The sequence below is a fragment of the Triturus cristatus genome, chromosome 5_1 (assembly GCF_964204655.1).
Source record: "Triturus cristatus chromosome 5_1, aTriCri1.1, whole genome shotgun sequence".
NCBI classification, from domain to species: domain Eukaryota; kingdom Metazoa; phylum Chordata; class Amphibia; order Caudata; family Salamandridae; genus Triturus; species Triturus cristatus.
Window position 1 is genome coordinate 122,505,206 of NC_140587.1, and position 18,252 is coordinate 122,523,457.

An 18,252-nucleotide genomic window follows, 5' to 3' on the forward strand; every position below is an offset into this window, starting at 1 on the left:
CCATCATAGCAAAATTCTTGATAAACTTCGCCATATACTCCGCCAGACCCAGGAATGAAAGCACTTCCTCCTTGTTCGTGGGTTTAGGCGCGCTCCTCACTGCTTCCACCAGACTATACTTGGGTTTGATTCCTTCCTCCGATATTATGTGTCCCAAATACTCTACTGACGTGACACCCACCTTGCATTTGCTTTCCTTCGTGGTAAATCCTACCACCTTCAATCTTTCTAGGACCCTTTCGGCATTCATCTTATGCTCCCCTTCGCTTATACCATAAATCAGTATGTCATCCTGGAAGCACATGCACTTCTGGCAATCCTTTAGTACATGCTGCATGGCTCTTTGGAAAGCCGAAGCTGCTGATGCCAGACCAAACGGCATTCTTAGGAACTTGAAGTTACCAAATGGGGTCGTGAAAGCCGTTAACGGCTGTGATTCTGGGTGCAATCTTATTTGATAGTATGCGGATGATAAATCCAACACACTAAACACTTTCGCTCCTTGCAATGTGCTTAACATTTCATGAATTCTATGCAAGGGGTGTCTGTCCACCACTATGCTGCTATTAAGGGCTCTCAAGTCCACGCAGAGCCTAATGCTCTTGCCACTGTCCTTAGTCGTGATGACAATAGGCGCCAACCATGCTGAGCTCTCAATCTCCTGGATGACCCCTTGCCTAACCAATTTCTCCAACTCCATCCTTAAAGGTTCTCTCATTAACAAGGGGACTGATCTTGTTCTGTGAACAACTGGCTTTGCCCCTCCTTTCAGAACAATTTTGTGCATGTAGTTCTTGAGCAACCCCAGCTCCTCACTGAAAACTTCAGGGTAATTCTTAATGAGTCCTGCACTATCCCCTGGTGTTTCCATGAGTAAGACCTGTTCACTATTGTTAGGATACAGCTTAATGCCAAGCTCTTTCTGGTGTTTCCAACCCAGCAGGCTCGACCCCTCCTTTGCAATGTATACCTTCCCCACAGTGTGCCTGTCTTTGAATGAAATCCTCATCCTCCCCATGCCCTCCAGGGGTATAGGGATCTTGTTGTACCCTGAAGGGGAAATGTCTGCCCTTTCTAACTTGATACACTGATCTCCAAATTTTTCCTCAAAAACTCTCTTTTCTACTAATGTAAATGGAGAGCAAGAATCCGCATAAACTTTAACCCCCACATCATCCAGTCTGATCTCACATGTGGGATACACAGTATTGTTTTCCACGCTCTCCCCCTCAATTTGGAAAATATAATTCTTATCTGTGACATCACCCATCTCAATGCTATCGACCATATGAACTTTGGGTATAAACACATTACAAACTTTTGAGAAATGACCCCTCTTGTTGCATTTCCTACATACAATATTTCTTGCAGGACACTTCCAGTTGTTCGCCAAATGGTTATGGCTACCACATCTAAAACATTGTAAGCTGTTCAATTTCTTATTTACCACCTCTTTATGTTTTTGCTCCACCACACACACAGCTTCGTTGACCGACCCCTCTTTGTACTCTGCTCTTTCCTTTCCTGCCTCTCCAATTTTCATCTCTTTCATGTACTGTGCCGTGTGTTCTAATCCCTTAGCTATACTAATAGCCTCCTCTAGATCGGGGTTTCTTGTGAGTAGCTCCTCTTGCACTTTCCCATCATTCGTACACCTCACCAATTGGTCTCTTATAAGTGAATCAGTAAGAGCCCCAAACTCACACGTGGCTGACATGCCTCTTAACACAGCAATGTACGATGAGACTTTTTCTTCCTTCTTCTGACTACGTTTGAAAAATTTGTGTCTCTCTAGGACTACATTCAGTTTCACCTTGAAATGCTCTCCCAACTTCCTTAAAGTGTATTCATACACATCCACCCCTTCATCCTCCTCCAAGGGTTCATCCTCAACCAATCTCCCAGTGACATCCTCGTACACTTTCCTTCCTTGCACTCCTAGATTGTGTAATAAAATATGCTGCTTTCTTATATTTGAAAAGTTACCACCGCCTATGGCGAATAAATAGGACTTGAAAATCCCTACCCATCTCCTCCAGGGTATGTCGGGCTCCCCTAATTCGTTCAGAAATGGGGGTGGTTGACTCATCCCTGCTCCTGCCATGGTAGTAGGTGCGTGTACCACCACTACGCTGTCGTAAAAATGTATAGATGTATGGATGTGACCTTAACCAAAATTAATTAATTACTTCCAACTTAGACGAATAACATGGAGCCCTGAGCAAAGCCTCTGGGAGTGATGGGGAAGAGCTCAAACAGGTATATGACCAGAAACTTAAACGCAAACGATGAGCTTCCCACAGTTACTTACAGTGCACCACACAACAAAAGAAAACACCATACTTTCCCATTAACCTTAAGCTGTGAGACCCGGACTCCCTACAAGATAAACACTATGCAATGTGCGTGAACTTCACCACTCTGGGCTACTCCCCAAGTATTAACCGGTAACTCTATTCTCCCCCCTTAGAGTTACTTCTCTGCTGCAAGTCCCATTTCTGCTCCAGTGAATGTTTCTGTGGCCCTGCCTACACCAGGAACAGGAGCTGCCTACGAGGGAGGCGTCTCTCGAAACGCTGACAGGATTTTCCTCACGTCGCGCGGAATCCTCGTTGCCTTCAAAGAACCCAGGGCCGCTCGACAAAAAGTTAGTGCTCCCAGCCTGTGGATATTCTCCTCACGTCGCGCAGAATCCTCGTTGCCTTCAGAGAACCCAGCGCCTTTCGACGAAAGGTAAGTGCTCCCAGCCTGTGGATATTCTCCTCCGTAGTCCACACAGAACGTCCCTCGCCGTCGCAGGTGATACGCCCCTTATTTCTCCACACTTCTTCTCCTAAGTCGCGTCTCCTCACAGAATGTCTGAGGCGCCCACAGGAAGCGACGCCTATGAACAGGCTACCACAGTAGCTACCCGTGAGTGCCGACCCACTACTCACGTCCAACCGAGGCCTTCCGAAGTTCCGCCGTATAATACGTTGCCTCCTGTCACTCGCTCAGCCACCCGTGTGTCACGGTCTCCCTCACCACTTCCTAGTATGACTCAGTAACACCAGTGGTCCGCTGCTTTACCGCTTCACAGAGCTTCTCTTGACTAAACGCCAAATTGCCTTACGATAATTTTTTTTTGCGGAAACTGTTGCAATATGATAGCCTCCTTGCTGCAAGAGCTATACTGCCTCGCATAAATCAGGATCTTCCGGTAGACACCCTCCAGCTGTCAGACCAGTCAGCCACCATTAGAACGGCGAACCTGCTTCACACATCTCGCCTCACCGCTGCTGATCTTCCGACAATGCCAAAGTCACTTTCTCCGTCACGGTTCCACCGATCCACCTTACAAGCTCATTAAACTACAGGGGAGAATGCTGCTCCGTCCCTGTCACGGCTTCCCATGTCACTCGTCGCCAAATCTGTAGTGAGGAACCTCGCAGATGAAGCTGTTCAACTCTTTATTAGAATAAACCACAACAGCATCCTCAGCTTGTAAGTCATACAGGCAAGTCACCATAATGAAGGCAATCACATCAACATTCTAAGGTGGCCTTCCTACCAACATTCCAGGACTGTACCATTGACGTCATTGGGGTAGGGGTGCATGGCCCATACCAAGAGGGAGAAATGTCCCACAGAAAATCAACGCAAGCCGCCTACAGCCCATGTCTTTGCACAGCAGCATCAACCCTAAGAGGGAGACTGCCAACGTGAAGCTCCAGCCATGCCCACAACCACCCGTGATGCTCTCCTTGTTCCTCGTGACCCTTTCCACCGTGAATGGGACTTGGCACAAAACATGAGAAGGTACTGATCTGGAGTTTTAACTGACCTGCGCTCTATCACGATTGGCCTGAACTTTTAACTTTGACCCAGTCAAGCGCAATCAGATAGCTGCAGGTGGTGCGTTATGGTTTAAGCACTCTTTTTCATTTTATTCTTTATAAATTCATAACTCTGGTTGTACTGATTGGATTTTGTCATATTTTGTCTTGTTTCATTTTTTACATTTTACTCTTTAATTTTCTAATCTGGTGTGGGATTCTTTTTTGTGTGGTGTTTTCAGTGTTTTACTGTTTAAAGTGTTGCACAAGTACTTTACAAATTGTCTCTAAGTTAAGCTTGACTGCTCTGTTCCAAGCTACCAGGAGGGTGAGCATAGGTAAATTTGGGGTTTGGTGTGCCTTACCCTGACAAGGATTGTGGTTGCTGCTTGACCAGGGCCCATACCTCAGTTAACCAACAACCCAATTTCTGACAACGGGTGTGTGTGTTGTGTAAGGAGTAGCTTTTCTAAAGGAAGGGGAACCTTCCATTAAAAAACTATCCTTTAACAGTTTCCCTGCTTTGTATGTGTGTTGTACAATGCAGCATGCATGCAAAGTAGGAAGAATTAGTGAGAAAATCAAATATTTCTCTATGTACGACTGCCTTGAGGAGGTGTAGGATGTTGGTTCAAATACCTTTATATTGATGTTTGTAGATAGGGATTTGTATCAAAACCCATGTGTCAGTGCCTGGAAACACCCATGTACCACCCATAGAATGCCCCTTTGCCTCAAAATAATGCAAAGCAGTGCATAGTGCAATATTGCTTTACTTTGCGGTACTATGCAACGCAAATCCTGATTTACGTTGAATAGTAAATCGCAGCATAACACTTTGCATTTGGTTTGCATTACAAAAGTACACAAACCCGGCCAAACCATTAGTAAATTGGGACTACATGTTTATAATTTGTAAATCATGCTGGCCATCGTTGAAGCCTTGCATTTACAACCACTTTCAGCCTGCATGGACCCTCAAACAGGAGGAATAATGATTTTCGTATAAATGCTTGGAGGTGCACCACCGCCTCCGTAGAACAAGCATTTGCAATGCAATCGGTCTCGTCTTTGGGACCTTATATGTATTTAACTATGCAGCACATTAGTATGGGTGCCTAAACATCTACTGTTTTTTAACATGAAGGGAAAGTAAGCACCAAAATGTGTGACATGCCAGGTATGGGAACACATGGACAGAAATATTGCCTTTCAGCTGGAAATGGTATTGTCTGAAGCTCTGTTTTTAATATAATATGAGGGCACAAGATTTGAAAGAAATATTATTGTCTACGGGGGCTCATGGAAGACAATTTTTATGGACTAGAAACTAGAGAATGCTAAAGTGATTCTGGTATTTTCTGACCTCTGCAGGTGTTTTCTATTAAGAAAGTTAAATAGAGGCAGTTGCATGAAAAATAAAAAAAAGAAAGGCCCTTAGCAGAAAACAATTCTGGTATTTTACTGACCTCTACTAGTTGTTTTCTATGAAAACAGTTAATTAGAAGGCGTTGAAGAAGCAGAAAGCAATTCTGGTATTTTACTTACCTCTACTGGTTGTTTTCTATCAAGACAGTTAAATAGAGGTAATCGAACAGAAAAAAGTCCCTAAGCTGAAGCAGACAAGTCCTACGGCTGATCTCCAGAGCCCACAAAGTACATACACATATAAGTATATACTAAAGTAGAAACAGAAGGTCTCGAATGCTCGACCTAAAAAAGAATTGTGGCCCTAGTTACGGTGGCAGTCAGTCAGATCGCCATCACATTGGGCAGGAGACTGTCCGACAATGAGTCAGTGGTCCCACCTGCCCTATTTCGATGAAACCACCAGCACGGTGGTCGGAAAGTGCTTTTTTATACTGCTGCTTGTCCTGTGGCCACCAAGGAAAAGGGCCGCAGCATAAGCTGCAGTAGAAAAAAGCATTTTGTGCACATCTATGACAAAACAGGCTTACAGCTTGTGATGGTTCCCCATGCCCAATGTGGCTTGCCTTAATTTGAGCGACACAGTGTTAACTCAAGATTTCTTTGAATAAGGTGACCCTCTGTGACAAACCATTAATAAAAATTCCTTTTAAATAAAAACTGATCCAGAATCAATGTAAACATGCAATTTTATTCAACTAAAGCATGCACTTGACCCTATACTGTACAAGATAACATGAAAGAGTCAATAAAAACAATCAAATTATTGCTGTCTTCAGATTCGGTCTTGTGGCACAGCAGATCTTTTTCATGCTACTAAAGGTTGAATATGGCTCATTACAGCGTGATGTATTACATCGCGTGCTTTTACAACGCGGTCGTTACAACGCCCGCGTTGTTAGTACGCGAGGCATTTACATCACGTCATTACAACGACTTGCACCACTAGGGGGGGGCGCTGGACTTAGGAATATTATTAATTACAATTCCTACTCCAGTTTGCACAACAGTAGGAAAGGTATTGGAATTCATGTCCAATACCTCAGCGCCCCCTAGTGCAATTCGTTGTAATGACTTGCGATGTAAATGCATTGCCTACTAACAACGTGGTGGTTGTAACGACCGCGTTGTAATAGTAGCCCGATGTAATGACAGCGTTGTAAACGCTGTTTCCCCAAATATCAGTTGTTAGCTTTGCACAAAGGTAGCAAAAAGTAGGAAAACATAACAAAAGCATGGATAAGTACCTGTTTCGCTCATTTTATTTCATTCTTCTGGTAGGAATAACTTCAAAATGCACTGGAGCTCTCTTCATGAGATAACATGAAATGGTCATAGGAGCATGGGCGAGATTTTGTCATTAGCTGGGTGGGAGTTGGAGACAGAAATAGTTCCTTTCTTAAACATGAGAGTGGTACAGCAAATGGAAGATTCATGTATTCAGGGTCTGAATTTCAGAGTATAAACACAGTCCAACTGTATTTTTTAAACACAAAAGGAAGGGCGTCATGTTGTGAGGTTTGGGCCCTATGAGACATTGCCACTTCTTAGCTATGTGTATTTCTGGAATGCTTGGAGGCAGTTACTGAATGCTCTTAGCCAGACTGCATCTCTTCATCTCTATTCCTGAATGTGGCAGGGTTTCAAGAATAAAGAACAATTTACTTCAAATTGATGGTGTTATCCTTAGCCTACCTTAGAACTAAAGGATATTGAGCTTGAGAGAGAGGGTTTAGTTAGAAGAGGTGAGGTGAATTATGGAGGGAGAAATGACACAGAAATATTATATTTAATTTTTATTGCTACCAACTGCCTGAGAGTGTCACACGTTGTGGCTGTGGGTCATTCAAGTCAAACAATATGAGGTATGTTTTAAACTTTCAGAAATGGTAGATATGCCAAAACAGCCAAAAACTCAAGGTGCCGTATGTCCGCTAGCCAGTAGTACAAAAAGAAAGCTTGGACAAGCACAAGTAAAGTAATTTCTTTTTCGACTTTGCATAGAGGCTTTTTTACTTGGAACAATATTTTACATGGATTTCAATGTATAACAAACATGCTATGGGTAGCTTGTTGAATATTTAGTGGACCAGTGCATAATATTAAGGTAAAACATAGCCACAGAGCACTTGAAAATATATTTTTTGTTGTTATGTACATGTAGTCACAAATATATCCCTCTTCATTACTGACGTTCTTGTTGCAACAGTAGAAATTAAAGTGCTGTTCTGAGGAGTTTCACTATTATGGTGAAATAGTTTTCTCCTAATATCTTTTCCTCTGCTTGTCCGTCTTCCCCTCTTTATATGTGTGCACTTCTCTGGATAGACAGCTATCGTTGACCCTACTGAGTAAGACTCTTTCTGAAAGAGAAATGGTTGGGGTGGAATGCAAGAGATGGAAAGAGAACATAAAATAAGGTGGAGTGAACTAGAGAGATTGAGAGACAGAGATGGTTTAGAAAGAAATGTGAGGAAGGGAGAGAAGTAAAGTAAATAGAGAAAGGTGAGGTAGCCTGATGGAAATATATGGAGAGCTAAAAGATGCAGATGTAGGCAGAGAAATAGGTCATATTTTAGAAATCAATCGAGAGAGAGCCAGAGACAGGGAGAAGATATTTAAAGAGAAGCAGAGGAGTACAGTACTCCAAGGGGACAGGTAAAGAGAGAGTCAATGTAGAAATAAGGTAAATTATACCGAGGTAAATGCAGGGAGAGGTAGACAGAGGCAGATAAACATATAGAAAATAAAGAAATGTAAGATAGAGAGAGCAAAATGAAAAGAGGTATTGAGAACCGGTCAGCTAAAGAGATTAGGGGAGAATAGAGGACTGAAGGACAGAGAGGAATGTGGTATAGAGCGAAAAGAGGAGTTTGAGAAACTTAAGTGAAACAGAACAAGATAGGTGATTTTTATACAGAGGTAGAGAGTGTGAGAAAGAAAATGAGTAAGGCATGGTGCGGTAGGGAGAGCTATAAAGGAAGAGGGAGAGAAAGATCATTGAGGTGAAAGGGGTGAGTTGAAATGGAAAAGGAGGTCCAGTGAGAGATGTGTATTTGTGTGTATGAGAGAAAAAGATAGAGAAAGAGGCAGTAGTGTTGGTGATAGTGAAAAATTGGTAGATATACATAAACAGATGCAGGCAGAAGATATACAAGACATTTGGCGAGATTATGAAAAAGGATCAGAAGTAGAATGAGAGGAAGAGAAGTGCAAAGGGTGAACTACTCTAGTAATGTTGGGGTAAAGTGAAATGTTAGGTAGTAATGGAGATAATAGTGGGTAGTAAAGAGGTGAGATAGTACAGCAGATATGAGGTAGAGAGAGAAATGAGAGAGGTGAGTGAGTGGTGAGATAGGGAAAGGGTGAAGCAAGAGGTAAAGAGCGATGAGGTAGAGGAGGCATGGAGAGAGTGATGGAGAGGTGAGGTATAGATAGAGATGAGTTTGTGTGAGAAGTAGATGAAAGAGAGGTTAATAACCTAGTTACACTGTCATGTAAGAGGTATATTGCATATGCTTAATTTATGAATACCATGATTGCATTGAATATTTGCTCTTCTTATAAGCCTATCATCAGTGCTGCCATGTTCAGGTATTGCTGCATACCTGGATTCCTTAGTTTTGATTCCATCTGATACATCTTTCTGCTACCTGCTATAAGTATGTCTCCTTATCTCACTCTTACAGTTTCTTTTCATCCGTTCCTTATCTTTTTGCCTTTAGTTTCTTATCACTCACTTCCTTTTTTTCTCCGAATCAATCAAGAAATCTTTATTTAGCAACAACTGACATAAAAAAGATAATCCAAAGATTAAAAATACACTGAAGTGCATAATTTATTTTTTTTAAATGTAAGTACGTATTTAAAACCATTAATCTAAAAAGACCTTCCATCTAAGAGACTAAAAGTTGGTGGTATACTGCTGTGTATCATTCACTCACGGTCCCCCTGAAGATCAGATCCACAAATGTCAGTGGGAAATATCAAGGACAAATTTTTTTTTTTTTTAAATATCGATAGATAAGTGTCGATTTTCTATACCTAATTCTACATATACATACCTCTGTGGTACATATAACTTCAAGGTATTTTGGTGTGTGGTTAGGAATAATGAAACTATACTTCCCTATATGCAGGGGTGGTTGATAGCAGGGAAAAATGGTGGGCAGCGCGGGGGACAATAATAAAAAAAATAAAGCAATACTTAGCTGGTGCTTTTCTGTTCCTGATGCACATGCTCCCAGACTCCCCTGCAACAATCCAGACCATGCTCTTAATCAATCAGGGGCTTATAAAGTGCACTACTCACCCGTGAGGGTCCCAAGGCGGTGCAGAGAGGAGGTGGAGGCAGCTCTGGTTCAGTTGAAGAGCCAGGCCGTGAGGTAGTTACTGAAGGTGTGCAGGTTTGGAGAGCGTCTAATGTTTGCTGGGAGACCGTTACAGGTCTTGGCTGCGATGTAAGAGAAGTCTCATCTACCAGCTCTGTTTCTGAGGATGCGGTAGGTCTTTGCCAGGGCAAGGTCGGCGGAGCAGAGGTTCCTTTTGGGTACGTGGAAGGAGACTCTCTTGTAGAGGTATTTGGGTCCGATGTTGTGGAGGGCTTTGTAAGCATGGGTGAGATGTTTGAAGGTCACTCTCTTCTCGATGGGGAGCCAGTGGAGGTCACGTAGGTGTTGGGTCATGTGTTCGTGTGGTGGTGTCCCTAGGACGAGTCTTGCTGGGGCATTCTGGATTGTTTGGAGTTTGTGCAGCAGGGTTCTGTTGATTCCGGCGTAGCGGGCGTTGCCGTAGTCCAGGCTGCTGGTTATGAGTGCATGGGTGGCGGTCTTTCTGCATTTGGGGGGTATCCTTTTGAAAGTCTTACGGAGGATGCAAAGGCAGTTGAAGCTGGTGGAGGCGACGGAGTTTATCTGGCGGGTCATGGTGAGGGAGGAGTCCAGGATGATGCTGAGGTTCTTTGCATGGTCTGTAGGGGTGGGTGGGATTCGGAGGGCAGGGGGCCACCAGGTGTTTTTCCAGGCTGAGTTGGAGGGTCCTAGAATGAGGACTTCGGTCTTCTCCGAGTTGAGCTTCAAGCAGCTGTTTATTATCCAATGCGCAATGCCCTTCATTCCTTCCTGGAAGCTGAGTCTGATGTCTTCCAGGTTCTTTGTGAGAGAGAGGATGAGTTGGGTGTCATCGGCGTATAAAACTATGCTGAGCCTGAGCTGTCTGATAATGATGGCAAGAGGGGCCATGTAGATGTTGAAGAGCATGGGGCTCAGCGACAATCCTTGGGGTACTCCGCAGTTGATCTCTGTTGGTTCGGAGAGGAAGGGAGGGAGTTTGATCCTCTGGGTTCTCCCGGAGAGGAAGGATCGGATCCAGTTGAGAGAGGATCTTCGTATTCCTGCATCGTGGAGTCTGGCTGCGAACGTGCTGTGTGAGACGGTGTTGAAGACTGCAGAGAGGTCCAGTAGGATGAGGGCCATGTGTGTCCCTGGTTGAGTAGCATGCAGATGTCATCTGTGGTGGCGAGGAGGGCGGTCTCGGTGCTGTGGTTGCTGCGGACTGGGAAGGGTCTAGTGTGGTGTTCTCTTCAACGAAGGTGGTCAACTGGGCGTTTACGAGTCTCTCAGTGACTTTGGCAGCGAAGGGGAGGAAGATGGGTAGGTAGTTTTTCAGGTCCGTCGGGTCGGCCGTGGGCTTCTTGAGGAGGGGCTTGACTTCCGCTCGTTTCCAGTCATCTGGGAAGATGCCGGACTTCAAAGAGGCATCAATGGTCCTTACTAGTTCGGGTGCGATGGCGGCGGCGGCCCTGTGGTAGATGTGAGGAGGGCAGGGGTCCGTGGGGGCTCCAGAATGGGTGTTGTTCATGGTTGCGGTGACATGTTCCACCGTGGCAGGATTCCAGGCCATGATGGTCGGCTGGTTGTCGATAGTGGGGAGGCGTGTTGTGTCCGGTGTTTGTTCGTTGATGTTGACGTAGAGGGCCTTGATCTTGAGATGGAAGTAGGAGCTGAGCTTGTCGCAGAGTTCCTGGGATGGTGTGACGTCCGTGGCTTTGCTGGGGGGTTTGGTGAATTGCTGTACGATGTTGAAAAGTTCTTTAGCGTTGGTAGTGTTGGAGTGGATCTTGTTCTTGATGAAGGTCTGCTTGGTGTTACTTATTTGCCGGTGGTATTCCTTCTGGGCGTTCTTGTGATTGATCAGGTCATCCATAGTCTTACGGTTACACCAGGTTTTCTCGAGGCGTCTGCAGGTGCGTCTGGTTTCTTGGAGTTCGGAGGTGAACCAGGCGGCCTTCAGTGGGCGTGGTTTAGTGGGTTGGTGGAGGGGGGCGAGCTTGTCGGCTCCAGCGGTGGAGTTCTTTGGCTGCGGAGTTGGCCTCAGTCGTGGTGATGAGAGGGTCTAAGTAAAGGGTGGTGTTGAGGTGTTCCTCTGTGATCTTGCTCCAGTTCCTTTGTGGTAGGCGCAGGGGGGGTGGGTGCGGTAGGGGTATTGAAGGTGAAGTGTACACAGTGGTGGTCTGTCCAGAGGGGCTGCATGGTGTGGCTGAAGCGGATGCTTGTTCCTCCTGCGAAGATGGGGTCAAGGGTGTGTCCTGTTCTGTGCGTGGGGTGGTGACGAGCTGCTTCAGTCTGAGGTTGGAGAGGTTGGAGAGGAGGGTGGTGGAGTCGGGGTCGTTGCGGTTGTTGAGGCGCAAGTTGAGGTCTTCGAGTAGAATGTAGTCAGTGGAGGTGATTGCGTAGGGTGCGACGAGGTCAGCGATGGTTGTAGCAGCCTGGGTGCCCTCATTCTGGTAATACTAGTATACCGCAAGAAAGAAGTGCCAGGATTGGGATAAGTGGCCTGGTTTTATGCTCCCACAGGGTCTGGGAGCCTGTGCATCCTGTTCCAAATGAAACAGCCTAGAGATATCTAAAAGCGCATGCCGGTTTGGCCATCCTAAAACAGCCAGCAGCTCTTTTTTCTTGAACCTGATTCAGTAGAATTGTCTTCTTTTGTAGCGGATTTTGGTACAACTCTGACAGATCTTCTCCAGGGATGACCAGGCTCGGGTGTGAATGATTACGAGGGTGCAGAGTCCCCACCATCCGGGGATGAGCTGGGTGTAGGCAAACTACTCACACTGCCAGTACAAATCCAGCATCTCAGAGGTACCCCTTTACATATCTGGTACATGCAGTATTGCTTCACAATGTTCATTGGTGCCAAGCAGTATCGTTCATCTCTAAACTCAAGGAATGAAGTGTAAGTTTCTATACGATTAAGGGTTGCCCCTTCCTTTCTACCCACGTGTACCTGTTTTTCTCAGTGTCCAAGTCTTTCTGACATGGGGTATTGATGCTGGCATTCAACCCTTCCCTTCTAGACTCATTACCCCTGGTATCATTGAGTTAAATGCTCCTGTACTAGAACTCCATGCCCGGGTATCATTTTTTATTAAGGAATAGTGACCCAGATATGCTAAGGGCCCCCCTGGGACTACAGATAGAGGTGTGAGCAGATATGTTTATCAACTGGTGTGGTGGTCTTGCTACCTCTTTTCTGGGAAATCTCTCGGCCAAACAGTGTCCTCCCCTATGTTGCCCCGCCTGCGCATCCTGTCTAGATCAGTTTGATTTAGTGACAAATGGACACCAGACATGAAATTCCAGTGAAGGGCTTCTCATCTCAATCACACGGGGAAATGAGTCCCATGGGAGGGGGTCCAGTGCTAGCTTAGACATCCGATGCCAGGAAATCTGGGCTGCCAAGGTTAATAGGTACTCATGGTTGGAGGGGGAGGTGCAACCCCGAATTGTACAGAAACTTACACTGTACCCTTTGTGTTTCAGAGGCAAAAGAACCATACCATTTGGTAATAATGTGGACTGTGACATGATGTTATACATTTGGGACCTGCAGTTTTGCACCTCTATGCTGATGCATATCTACTGCAGATGCGGTGACCTTGCCTGCACCCAGCTTGTCCTCAGATGGCAGGGGCACTGCACCCTCATGACCATACATACCCCAACCCTGGTCATCCCCAGAGAGGATCTGTCTGAGTTGTCTCAACATCCATTACGAAACAAACAACTCTGTTACATCGGGCTCGAAGTAAAAGAACTGCTGATTATTTTGACTCTACTCAGTACAAGGACATTCCAGAATAATTTACATCAACAATACTGAGCTCTGCCCAGCGCTATCAAGGAAGAACTGAGGGTCATCCACCTTATGGTGACGCAACATCGCTACGCGTTTGACTTGATGATAGCGATGGAAGGGGGTTTGCTCCAATATTGGTGCTTCCTGTTGGACTAGGAAATTACATTGACAATGGGACATTAGCTTGTGCCATCCAAGAACTGCATTGTCTGCAAGACGACATAAAGAAGAAGGGAGGTTCCCCAGAGAAGGACTGGTTGCATAATATCTTTTAGCAGAATGCAAAGGCTTGTGTCTACCTCTTAGTGTCCAAACTATTCACATCTAAAACGGCACCTTTCATTATTTTACTTCTGTTATGTGGTTTCCAACCAGTGGGAGTTTCCTGCTGTAAAAATATACTCCTCAATTTAGGTAGTATGCACTTAGCTAGGGGAACATTAACAGACACTGCACTCACATACACACACTCTGTCTAATGACATAACTGAAGAGGATAAAGTAGTTGAAGAATCAGGGGGGAGTGTTGAATTGGGTAACTTTGATGGCAATGAGTACCAGGATGCGTGCAATACCAATAAATGCAATGCCAACGTATGCCATCATCTGTGCCCATATGACAATGTCAATGTTCATAAATACAATGTCAAAATATGTACTAATCTATTTCTGCACAACAGTGATGATACAGGCAGTAGCAATATCAATGGATGCCATAATCCATGTGCAAACAACAATGTTATTACCAGGAAAAGTGATGTCAATGTTTGTCATGATCTTGGAATGCTCAATCATGTCAATATTGATAAAACAATACCAATGTACGCTATGACAACTGTACTCAAGCTATTAAGAAAGTTGATAAAAATGACACCAGTGACTCACATATTATTTTTAGGATTTCCAGTGAACTCGTACCCTTGATGTCGGATTTTCCCAAGGTGACCTCCCCTTTAACCGTGTTAGATCTGGCATCAGTGGCGTATGTCTCCTTTCCTCTCCTCAGTGTACCATTATATGTTTGATATGTGATTTATATATGTGTTTTTTTGTACAGAATCTATTGTGGCTCTTCCTGAAGAAGGCGTTCTAAACGCCAAAACGCACGTAGAAGAGCTTATAAACCACATTACATCTCAGCCATTGTGGTCTTTTCCACTAGAATTGATTATTTCTCTTTGGTTTATGAATAAATATTGTTTGATGTTTTGGCTAGTCAGTCAATACATTTTCTGTATGTTATGTTATGTATATTTTCTATCATGTTTGTTCATGTCATAATTTTAACTTTTATAAGAATAAAATGAAATATTTTTAATTGATTTTGTGTGGTACACTGAACTTATGTGGTTATCATTTGCTCATGTATAAGACCTAATTTTCTGTTGGTCCTGAGTTGCCTAGGAAAGTTATTTCAGTTCTAGTTGTTGCCCTCTCCTAGGAACTCCTAGAGTTTTCAGGGGGTCCCTCATTTTTTGATATTCATCTACATGGAACAGTAACATACAACATTACATTTAGACCAAAGACAATGCAAAAAGGACATTATTAACTTTATATACAGGAAAAATGGGACATGCTATGCAGATAGATGTACCCTATTGGCCTGCTATGCCACTAAATCGGTATAATAAATCATATGAGTCCGAATATAGCTTAGAATTTTGGAACAACAGACGTTGTTTAGTCGTCCAGCCGGCCAAGTGTAGTCATATGTCTGTGAACTCTTGTTTTTTATTATTTGGTGGGCATTAACATTGCCCTTGCTGCTTATCACTGTGACTAATGGAACTATTTAAGTGCGGAGCGGTAAAGAAAACTTCACATGGTTTAAAATTGGCGTTCTAATCCATGGTGACAGGTCTCAGGGGATCTGAGGAAGGTATGAGTTAACATTATTGTGAACATTGATTGAGTTGTTTCAGAAACAGTGCAAGATCTCGCTCATTTCATTAAGGCCAATTACGGTGGTGCCTACCAGTATAGTTTTGGCTTCAAATCTGGAGAGGAGGGTATCAGAATTCCTTCCAGTGACATGTTTTAGGACTGTTCATTTAATGTCTTGTGGGTCATGCCCCTTTCCTACACAATGCGGTACCATGGGGGCGTTTGGTACTTTGCAATTTATTCTTGATCGATGTTGGGTAATTCTCTTTTTTATGGCTTGTGTGGTTTAACCCGACACATGCCATGTTACATGGGCAGACAACGCAGTATATCACATTGGTTGTATTGCAATTTGTGAATTCCTCGTGGATGATGGTCTTATTTCCATATTCAAATTTGTTTCCTTCAATGGTGCTTGCCCAGAACGAGCAATTACCGCACTTTTGGTGGCCTTTGATGGGAGTAAAGCTAACATAGTTTATATCGTTGTCTTTGGACTCTTTGCTTTTGTATTGGCATGTAACAGTTTATTTTTGATGTTTTTGTTTCTTTTCAGAACAAATACTGGTGTTTCTTTGAACTTTTCTAGACCTTTTACTGTGTGCTAATTCTTTCAGACAATTTTTTTGACTTCGTAAGTGATTCCTGAGAAAGTCGTAACGCATACCAGTGGCATATCTTTTGTTGCTTCTTTTGGTATCAGCAGTGTTTCACTAGGGGTGCACCAGGCACACTTCAATGATCGCTTCACCAGTTTACATGGGTATGTTTTTTTCAACCAGTTTCTACAGCAGAATCTTGGCATTAGAGAAATAATCTTCCTTTTTAGTGCAATTTCACCTAATTTGTAAGAATTGGCTGTAATTTAGATTTTGCCGCAAATCTCTTTGATAGAGAGAGACAGCACTGAAACTGGACCAGTGCTCAAAAAGGGGGGAACATAATGAGCAGATGGACAAGCTAATAGCTCAGCATAAGTGGCAGTCAGACTAACAGCTCACAATATGATGTGGCAGGTGCAGAAGCATTTAATGTGAATGAATTCAGAGACATGGTTCAGGTAATTTGGCACCACCACGCACTCACTACATAAAAACAAATGTTGAGATTTAGTACATATCACAATATGTTCACGTTTACAAAGTGTGTATTTTTTACATTGATCATGGGACCTCCCACTCACTAATGCATATAAACCTTGTACAGAGGTTAGATGGGCCCTGAGATTCAATGTAAAAATAACTTATCTACAGCCTCGTTGATAGCAGCGGGGGAGTTAAACTCTCTCTAACATTACATATCCTTGAGGATATCATTTTTAAAATCAGTATAACAAAGAGCCTTATGCTGAGCTAGCTAAGGTTCTCACGCTGAGCCTGTGCAACAAGTTAGAAAGCCCCTTCAAGTTATATAAGGTTCAGATGATTCTCTCGTCATTCCCCTAGCACATATGATGTTATCAAAATGTGAGAGCCCAGCCTGTCATGGGAAGCAGCAGTGCAATCCTTTGCTCATTCTTGGCTTTATAAACTCTGAGTTGTTTTAAGTAAATATCTCTGCAGAGCAAACTGTGAGCTCTTGACAGTCCACTCCCAGTTACAAAATGTTCTGTGCCCTCCATTTCAAACCTACCTCCTTGCATATCCTGGAGGTGGAGTCAGTGAGTGGGAAAAGTTCCTATTAACCTAACTAATGGCATTAAACTTTGAAGCTATACATGTCAACAAATAAAATCCCAGCTAAACAAATGCATCACAGACGGGGTCGAACTGGCACAGAATATTCCCCCGGGCACCAAAATAGAAGTGGCCCACATTAGTGAATAAGAGGGCTGAAAAAGTGGCCCTTTTGTAAATTGGGGCAGTTTTGAACTTGCAATGAAACACTATGTAATTGTGTTTAAATGTATAGAAGAATGTATGCATTTGATCTTGATGCAGGACATGTTTGTTTTAATATCAGGGAAACAAACAGTAAAAACTGGTTAAGCAGACCATACAAAAGGCCCACATACAGCCCATAAAACACCCACAGACTCAATCAATCAATCATGTGTTAAGCGCTACTAATCACCCTTGGGTGTCTCAAGTCGCGAGGGGAGGGGGGGGTTCACAGGTTCCAATCAATCAAGGAGGGGGTCGGTCGAAGAACCAGGTTTTGAGGTTTCTTGTGAAGATGGGGAGAGATGTTGTCTGTCTAAGGTGGAGAGGGAGGGCATTTCAGGCTCTGGCTGCGAGGAAGGAGAAGGAGCGACTGCCTGATCTGGTCTTTCTGGTGCGGAGGACCATGGCGTAGGAGAGCTGTGATGATCGTAGGGTCCTTTGGGGTACGTGGAATTTGAGTCGGCTGTTCATGTATGCTGGTCCGGTGTCGTGGAGGGCCTTGTGAGCGTGGGTGAGCATCTTGAAGGTGACTCTAGCTTTGATGGGAAGCCAGTGGAGTGTGCGCAGGTGCTGGGAGATGTGGCAGTGTCTTGGCAGGTTGATGACCAGTCTTGTGGCGGCGTTCTGGATGCTCTGTAGCTTGCGTGTGAGGTTTGTGTTTATTCCGGCGAAGAGTGCATTGCCGTAGTCGAGTCTGCTGGTGACCAGGGAGTGAGTGATGGTCTTTTTGTGTTCGAGGGGGATCCATTTGAAGGTCTTGTGTAGGAGGCGGAGGGTGTGGAAGCAGGAGGACGAGACGGCGTTGATCTGGCGATCCATTTGGAGTTCGGAGTCAAGGATGATTCCCAGGTTGCGTGCATGGTCCGTTGGGTTGGGCGGACTTCCGAGGGCGGGGGCCACCAGGTGTCGTTCAAGGCATCGGGGTGTGGGCCCATGATGAGTACTTCTGTTTTCTTAGTGTTTAGTTGAAGGAAGCTGTTTTTCATCCATTTCGCGACAGCTTCCATGCCTTCCCCGAAAATTATGTTTGGCGATGTTAGGTTTGTTGGATAGGGAGAGGATGAGTTGGGTGTCGTCTGCGTATGACACAATGTTGAGTC